Here is a 9898-nt window from a genome sequence, read left to right as displayed (position 1 = left end):
TATGACTAATACATATCTCTTTGAGAAACCTTTGACTTGACTAAGACACGTTCAAAGAAAACACATTTACAGCTTGTTGATTACTTCACGGAAAAATTCGATCATTTGAATGATTTTGCAAATGTGTTATTAGCGTCACCTAGTGACGAAATTTCGAAACAAGTGGACCATTAACTGTTGGCCCTTGACTAACTGAATAACGTTGCTGAAGACACCAACTTTCTAAGTGGTGAGAGTCCTAAGATATATGAAATTCAATATTTGCTTGACTCCCGGTGCCGCTTATTGGTGGAATTTCCAATAAAACGATCCATCACCATCCATCATGAAATCGTAAATAAAATTATTAGAAAGCAGATTTTTAATCCGCTTAACCAGATGAACCACCTTAACATAACAATAATGGGGAATAGGGTCAACAATTAAAAAGAAACTTTCTAAAACACAATATGTGTCTAAAAACTTAAAGTTTAAGCTTAGACAGTTTTGTCTTCGTAAATACGGCTCTGGGCCCATTGTGCAGTGTAGCGGCTGTATCACTTCCATCACCAAGCCACGTTTGTATTATTAATGATGGCTTTCAGCAACTCGTGTATCCATGTGCAGTTGTAGCCGTGCTAGTTAGAGCGCAGGGTACTGTGTATCACCATGATAGTGTCTCGGTTCAATTCCCGCCGCCGCCTGTATTTCTTTTTAAACATGTTTTGGTAATTGATGCCGCCGCAGCTGCCATGACCAGTCTAAAAATAGAATAAATAATGCAATGAGAAACCAATGCGACAGAGCACACATGCGAAATTTTCCTTTTCCAGATTCTAGGAAGCCAATACAATTTTTGGTATACTGCCACCTACCAATTTTTGTATTTGCAAAGCCTTAATACAATATTTGTATATGTTTCATACCCCATTGTATTAGAATCTGCCAATCTCTGGTTGCGTGTAGGATTGCAAATTTTAGAGAAATCGTAGCTCCGAATTCTTCTAGCTTAGAAAGATGGTGTCTTCAGCAAAATTGATCAGTATGACATTGACATACATAAAACCGGACCCTTGTTTCGGTATTCTGTCACTAGGCGGTGCTAATGAACTCGTAAATTTCAGAAATCTCATAGCTCAGAAATCTGATAACTTAGAAAGTTGGTGTCTTCGGCAACATTAATCAGTATGACATTGATTTACATAAAACGAGGCCCTTGTTCCGGAATTTTGCCACAAGGCGGCGTTAGTAAACTTGCAAATTATGGAAATCTCATAGCTCCGAATGCTGATAACTTAGAAAGAAGGTGTCTCCGGCAAAATGTATCAGTATGACGGAGATTTATATAATACGGAAACCTTGTTTCGCAATTCTGCCACTAGGCGGCGCTAGTGAACTTGCAAATTTTAGAAATTTTATAGCTCAGAATCCTGATAACTTAGGAAGATGGTGTCTTCAGCAAAGTTGATCAGTATGACATAGACTTGCACAAAATGGGACACTTGTGTCAGAATTCTGCCTCTAGGTGGCACCAGTAAACACGCAAATTTTGAAAATCTCATAGCTCAGAATTCTGCAATCTTGGAGAGACTTTATTCTTCATTGATGAGATACTTGGTTTGAAATTCTGCCCCTGGGCAGCATGCACATTTTATTAATTGTATACCTTGATGTCAGTCGGACTCGAAAGGAATCCTCCGTGGAACTTTTAAGAGTATACCAGTTGAAACTACTAGATTAATAAAAAGAATTAAAAAATAAAGGATTGCGAAACAAGTGTTTATTTATATGTAAGTTTATGTCATTCTGATCAACTTTGCCAAAGACATCAACTTTCTAAGTTATCGGGGGTAGCGACAATAGTTTTGCTTAGCCGAAAAACCCCAAAAAAAGTCGAAAAAAATACGAAAAAACCGCCTATTGACAGATATTTGAAACAAGTGTTTATTTTTATGTAAGTTGATGCCATACTGATCAACTTTGCCAAAGACACCAACTTTCTAAGTTATCAGCATTCTGGCCTATGAGATTTCTAAAATTTGCATGTTCACTAGCGCCGCTCAGTGGCAGAATTGCGAATCAAGTGTTTATTTTTATGTAAGTTTATGTCATAGGGGGATTAGGGGCATAATGGACACCCGGGGCGAAATGGGCACCCCTGTTTTTGCCGAAACCGTTGACTTTTATGTAAAACTTTTAATGCATAAGTGTAAAGGAACAAGTCATGGTCCTATTTTTCAAAAGTACCATTTATATTGCTCCAAAATAACCAGAATATCATTGAAATTGAGATATGTTTTTCATATGGTGCAATTTTTATAATTTCGAAGCAGCTGCAAATAAGGTATTACGAGTGTTGGAGTGTGTCCACTATAAAAACAAGTGATTTGTTGCCTTATCTACATGTATACGAAGATTTTTCAATGGATGAAGTATTTTATTTTTGATCAGAATTAACTAAAAATAGCAATTTTAATGTTGTAGTCGATTCGGGGCAAAATGAACACCGGCTATTACGAATGGATGTACGCGCATTGCATACTGTTAGGCGTTTTAGAGAGTTTGTAAAAAATCAATCCGATTATTTTTGCCTAAAATTTATTTTATTAACTTTGATGTTATGTAAACTCGTCTAAGATGGAGTATTATATCTGTGGTATTGATCTCCGTTGGCAAATTATTTAACTGGTCGATATTCTCTATAAACAAAATAAATACAGCATAAAATATGCAGGGGTGTCCATTATGCCCCGATGGGTGTCCATTTCGCCCCGTACCTTTCCTGCCAGCCCTAAAAAACACACGATTTAAAATTTGATATTTCTTCACAATAAAGACATTTTACCTACTGCCAATGATTGAATACGTAGGAAACAAGCTAAAGTTGTGAGCCAACTGATAATATGTTAAGTTTTTCATCGTTATACAAGTCTAACGTACTCATTTGCTTAGGGTGTCCATTATGCCCCTAATCCCCCTACTGATCAACTTTGCCGAAGACATCGACTTTCTAAGTTATCAGGATTTTGAGCTATGAGATTTCTAAAATTTGCATATTCACTAGCGCCGCCTTGTGGGACAATTGCGAAACAAGTTTTTATTTTTATATAACTTTATGTAATATTGATCAACTTTGCCAAAGACATCAACTTTGTAAGTTATCAGGATTTTTAGCTATGAGATTCCTAAAATTTGTATGTTCACTAGCGCCGCCTAGTGGCAGAATTGCGAAACAAGTGTTTATTTTTATGTAAGTTTATGTCATACTGACCAACTTTGCCAAACACACCAACTTTCCATGTTATCAGGATTCTGAGATATGAGATTTCTAAAATTTGCATGTTCACTAGCGCCGCCTAGTGGCAGAATTGCGAAACAAGTGTTTATTTTCATGTAAGTTTGCCGAAGACACTAACTTTCTAAGTTATCGGGATTCTGAGATATGAGGTTTTCAAAATTTACTTGCTCACTAGCGCCGCCCAGTGGAGGAATTTCGAACTTCGCAACTCATCGTCAGTAAGTTATTGGCGTACCCAACAACTTTCCCGAAGACACTATCCTTCCAAATTATCAGGGTCTTGAGCTGTCGCGTATCGTAACGTTTGCTTGACAACCTGATATGGTTCCTGTAGAGCAATTTAACATCAAACTGTTGATGGTCCCTATTGCGGCCAAGTTGCCTACTAATCATATGAACCAAAGTTCTAAATGGTAGATCTTATCAAGCCCTAAAACTTTGCTGAAGAAAGTATTGCGCTAACTCTTAACACACCCGATATAATAGGCCACATCCCCAAAAAGCCGAAATCCCATAAGCTCTTAGTCTCCTATTAAGCGGATTCCTATTGCGCCCCCCGACCAGTGATCTTATAAGAGTCCCGACTGTATGTATTTGACTCCGAGACTGACTGCCACAGTAACTGTTGTGTGGATTCACAATGATTCAGGTTTAGCTGTTTAACCTGCATTATCATCGGTTGGTTCGACCTCGTCGCTTGCCGTTCAAATCAGGCATTTAAGTGCCTTTCGAGGCCTGTGCACGCCCACAACTTCTGTCTCTGCTCAACGCACTTGAAGCACGCCATTACTGGCGGCTCGTATTTGCTTAGCAGACACACGGACCAGCCTACCCTGATCTTGCCGACAGCAGTCACCTTTCTCACCTAACCTATGGGGAGTAGTGTGAGTCATCGGAACCGTTTTCTCAGATCAAAGCTTGTTTGGTTCCGTTTTGGGTCCTGAGTATCTGTGCAAAATTTGAGCACAATCGGTTGCGTCTAGTTCATTCGTATCTCGCCGGGGACTGCGACAAGGTGACGGACTCTCATGTCTACTCTTCAACATCGCGCTGGAAGGTGTGATGCGACGAGCCGGGCTCAATAGCCGGGGAACGATTTTCACAAAATCCGGTCAATTTGTGTGCTTTGCGGACGACATGGACATTATCGCTAGAACATTTGGAACGGTGGCAGAACTGTACACCCGCCTGAAACGCGAAGCAGCAAAGGTCGGACTGGTGGTGAATGCCTCAAAAACAAAGTACATGCTGGTAGGCGGAACCGAACACGACCGGATCCGTCTGGGTAGTAATGTTACGATAGACGGGGATACTTTCGAGGTGGTGGAGGAATTCGTCTACCTCGGATCCTTACTAACGGCTGACAACAACGTGAGCCGAGAAATTCGGAGGCGCATCATCAGCGGAAGTCGGGCCTACTACGGGCTCCAGAAGAAACTGCGGTCTCAAGAGATTCACCCACGCACCAAATGCACCATGTACAAAACGCTAATAAGACCGGTGATCCTCTACGGGCACGAGACATGGACCATGCTCGAGGAGGACCTACATGCACTCGGAGTTTTCGAGCGACGCGTGCTAAGAACGATCTTCGGCGGTGTGCAGGAGAACGGTGTGTGGCGGAGAAGGATGAACCACGAGCTCGCTGCACTTTACGGCGAACCCAGCATCCAGAAGGTGGCCAAAGCCGGAAGGATACGGTGGGCAGGGCATGTTGCAAGAATGCCGGACAACAACCCTGCAAAGCTGGTGTTTGCAACGGATCCGGTTGGCACAAGAAGGCGTGGAGCGCAGAGAGCACGATGGGCGGACCAGGTGGAGCGTGACTTGGCGAGCATTGGGCGCGACCGAGGATGGAGAGCGGCAGCCACAAACCGAGTATTGTGGCGTACTATTGTTGATTATGTCTTGTCTTAATGATGTTTAACAAATAAATGAATGTATGTACGGTTGCGTCTACACTTTGCGCATTGCAATTGAAATTTGTATGGGATTTTGTATGGGAAAACACACTTTTTTGCATTTTTGTCATAAGTTGAAAAAGTTTGTCTGAAACTTTTTAACCGATACTGTAAAATGATAGCCTAAGATGTTCTGAAAAACTTTGTTGAAGACCACAAAGCGATTCGATGCTTGTGAAAATAGTTATAACAAATCAACCGCATGCATGTGTTTATGTTTTAACATGTAAAGGAATAACAATAGCAACAAAATCATGCTGTTTCGCCAAGCAATGCCAACGCTATAACTTTTTTCATAAGCATCAGATCACTTCGCGGTCTTCGACAAAGTTTTTCAAGACACCCTAGGCTATGTTTTCACTTTATCGGTTACATGGTTTTAGAAAAGTTCGAGTTTGTTATGAGAGAAATGCAAAAAAGTGTGTTTTCCCATGTAAAACCCCATACAAACTTCAAACGCGATGCGCAAAACGTAGACATAACCGATCGTGCCCAAATTTTGCACACTTATTTGGGTCTTGAAATAGGATCAAAAAAGCTTTGATCTGATGGGATACTATTGAATTTTTCATTTTTCCATATAAACGATAACCCACTCTAAGGGGAGTTTGTCTATACTTTTTCACCCAATACCTCTTGAGCTAGTGCTATGTTTGAGGTACCTTTCTTGGTCGCCACCTTTTTCAGCACTAGTCTCATCTCTCCAGTCCTGGTGCGTCGGATGCTTTTAGATCCGCACCCAGCGGTGAGGAACAATTTTCGCCTCGCATGGCCCTGAGAACCTCGGCGTACGTGTCTGATTCGGTTTTGAAGATCTGTGTTTCTCACTACCTTCTTCTTTCCAACCGTAATTCAAGGGTTCTCCTTCTCTTAGTCCGTCTGGCCACCGTTTTTCTTAGAGCTGGCCTCTTGGGGCTTGGTTTCCCTGCCCCTTGCGGGTTTCGCAACTGACTCACGCTGGCCGTCCCTTTCTTCCTCTTTGGCTTTTCGCCCGCCTTTGCTAGACGCTTCTTGGCCACGATTCCTCGGCAGGTTTCGACCATGCAGCTTGAGCCGTAGGGCGGTTTGACCTTTTCGCTACGGCTCCGGCAAGCTACATGGTTTCGTGCTGCATCGTCGCGTTGCCAGCAAAATGGAAGCTGTCAGTTTGGGTGATCCGCTCATACCTGCTCGCATCAGCCACACTTCGCTCGTCGACCAGAAGATCCTTTTTACCCAGAGCCAGCGATTTGCAGAGCTGCTGCAGACCCTGTTTCAGGTTCTTACTGATATTATTCCACCTGGTCATGTAGCCCATCAGCTCGTCCATCCATTCGGCAACTGACAACATCTGCGCTTCTTCGACCATGAAGTGCGCCGTCTCGTGCTCCTACTGTTGAACCTTCTGCTGCCTGCTCACTTGTGGGTATACCGGCCCCTCGCACAGTGTTCGAAATCGATGATTTTACGATCAAAATTAAATAACTTTTTTTAGGTTGGTTCTAGAGGTTTGGCGTGTTCTACAAAGTTTTTCTGCATGTTAAAAGGCGTCTTTTGATAAAACGTAATAAATGATTAATCCCCCTAGAAGTGAGATAAAAAAATTATTTTTTCGAAATATATTTTTAGAGGTTTGACGTCTTTGGCAAAGTTGTAGCCCATAATAAGAGAACAAAAATCGTAGAACATGTCAAAGCTCCACCTCTTACGGTTTTCGAGATATGGGGCGTTTTGTGCGAAGTACCCCTAAATCTAGTTTTTTCAGTGTAGCTTCAACAGATAAAATCCTACAGTTTTGTGACCTTCTACAAACTTGTTCAGGACGTCAAAATACACATTTCTTCCGAAGATGTCAAGTCATTATATCTTAAAACAAAAAAGTTATAGGCAAATTTATGATATTTTAAGGTGTACTTTCACCTTAAGTAACTATTTCCGGCGCAAAATGGCGCAGATGGCTCAGTCGGTAGTTGAAAGATTAGACTTTTTACTACCACTTGGGGGTGGAAACCCTCGTGGGCAATAGTGGGAAAGGTGGTTTAAATACATAATAGAAACTAGTTATTTTTCCTGTAATACAAGAAAAATTAATAGAAATTAATAATTTAGGATCCCGCAGTAATTTTTACTGCATTGCGTAATTTCCAGCAATATTTTACAACATTTTTGTGCATGATTAATTTATTTATTTACATACTTAAATTAGCGACACTTTACACCAAAGGTGCATTCGTGTGGTTTTTGAGCATTGTTTTTACCAAACAGAATATTTTATTCATGCCTTTGAATTCATATTGTTTACACTCAGATGATCAGACAATTTCTGATAAAGTTGCTTTAAAATTACCTATTTGAAGTTTTTGTTTTGGGGCAATATTCAAGTTATGCAGCGCTAGAAATAGGAAGAAGGAAATATTAAACAGTTCAAGATGTGCATCAAAACACTGAGTAGTTTTTTTTTCATGTATTTATATTTATATTTGTTGTTTGACTTTTCAACTACGGAATCAGTATCCGAAAATATCAGGAGAAGTTTTGATTCGTCCGATAGCAGATTAACAGCTTTTTCGGTAATCCACGAGTTTGACTTACACCTGGGAAGCAATTGAAATATATCAGATATAAATCAATAAAATACAGGGTGTGCCGAGAAATAATGCGATGGTTTATTATTTCGAACATTATTTTTAATCTCTTGACGTAAACCAATTACATGTTTTGACGTCCCATCATGAGTTAATTGAAGTATTTTTCATATTTTTAACAGTACTTTTCACAAAAATCGAGTTGAAAATATTTTTTTTTATCAAATTGATTATTTTATATAAAAGATCTACTTTATTTTCACCAGGAAATCGTCAAAATATGTATTGAAGAATGTAAAATTACAACTACCTTAATAAGAACTGCGAAGGTATTTTTCAAAACGGGTAGGTAGTCATTCGTTTGGGCATAGATATGTTGTCATAAGTTTGAAAAAAATCAATACTTTTATTTAGAACTAGCTTTAGTTATAACTCTCGGGAACAATATTTTGTCCTGATGTTTTAATTTTTAATGATAAACACTCACTGGTTTTTGCAAAAACGTTGTAAAATATTGGCGGAAGAAACACAGTGCAGTAAAAATTACTGTGGGCTTCTTAATTATTTTTTCAAAATTTATTTTTCTTGTTTTACAGGCAAAGTAATTAGTTTTTGTCATGTATTTAAACCACCTTTCCCACTATTGCCCCCGAGGATTTTTACCTCCAAGTGATAGTAAAAAGTCCAATCTTTCAACTACCGACTGAGCCATCTGCGCCATTTTGCGTCGGAAATAGTTACTTAAGGTGAAAGTACACCTTAAAATATGTTAAATTTGCCTATAACTTTTTTGTTTCAAGATATAATGACTTGACATCTTCGGAAGAAATGTGTATTTTGACGTCCTGAACAAGTTTGTAGAAGATCACACAACTGTAGGATTTTATATGTTGAAGCTACACTGAAAAAACTAGTTTTAGGGGTACTTCGCACAAAACGCTCCATATCTCGAAAACCGTAAGAGGTGGAGCTTTGACATGTTCTACGATTTTTGTTCTCTTATTATAGGCTACAACTTTGCCGAAGACGTCAAACCTCTAAAAAAATATTTCGAAAAAATAATTTTTTATCTCACTTCTAGGGGGATTAATCATTTATTACGTTTTATCAAAAGACGCCTTTTAACATGCAGAAAAACTTTGTAGAACACGCCAAACCTCTAGAACCAACCTAAAAAAAGTTATTTAATTTTGATCGTAAAATCATCGATTTCGAACACTGTGCCTCGTAGTGGCGATCTCGCCAATACTCCTCACGCGAACGGGTTCAACGCCGTTCTCTCTGCCTCTTCACTCTCGTTCGCATGGTTTATGGATTTAGTAGTCATTTCTATTGGGTCCCCCTTAGAGCCACTATCCCTCATTGCGAATGAAGTAAATAATCGCCAATGGTGGTTATCTATGCAAGGAGAGGCCACCCGAGGGTTGGCAGAGGCGTTTATGGGAACTGAGCTAAACGCCGGATTCGCATATAAGAACTATTAGGAGTATTTCAAGGTACTTCAACCCAGTTTGTTATTATGTTTCCAATTCAAAACCGAATTAGCGACATTTTTTCTTCGACTTCCGCTGCTTTTGCCTTGCGTTAAACACAATGTCGGAAGTGGGGCGCTGTATAGAGCACCAGGTGTACAATACAGCGCCCCACTTCCGACATTGTGTTTAACGCAAGGCAAAAGCAGCGGAAGTCAAAGAAAAAATGTCGCTAATTCGGTTTTGAACTGGAAACATAATACAATCCGGGTACTTCACCCTACAAAACGAGTCAAAGCCACACGAGAGTACTGCTATAAAAGTCAAGCTTGTAGTAGGGTACTCAGATCTCAGCAGTAGGAGATGGCAATACGCACCACATTAGTTGTTGCTATTGGAACACCGAAGCAAATTATAATCCTATTAGAATTTGTTAAAATGTACTACTAAATACTATGTTTTGTGAATGAGATATATGTTTATATTACCAGTCATCATTGTATCCTAATAAGAATAGTTTAATTGATTCAGACAACGGTCAAGTTGAATGAACATTTTGTATGAAACAGTTATACACACCTACACGTTACGGTTTTTACACACGCAAAGTTCGGGATCAGAAAA

Source organism: Aedes albopictus, chromosome 1 (genome assembly GCF_035046485.1).
Source record: "Aedes albopictus strain Foshan chromosome 1, AalbF5, whole genome shotgun sequence".
NCBI classification, from domain to species: domain Eukaryota; kingdom Metazoa; phylum Arthropoda; class Insecta; order Diptera; family Culicidae; genus Aedes; species Aedes albopictus.
The sequence above is the reverse complement of the archived record's forward strand: the minus strand, read 5'-3'. Positions refer to the sequence as shown.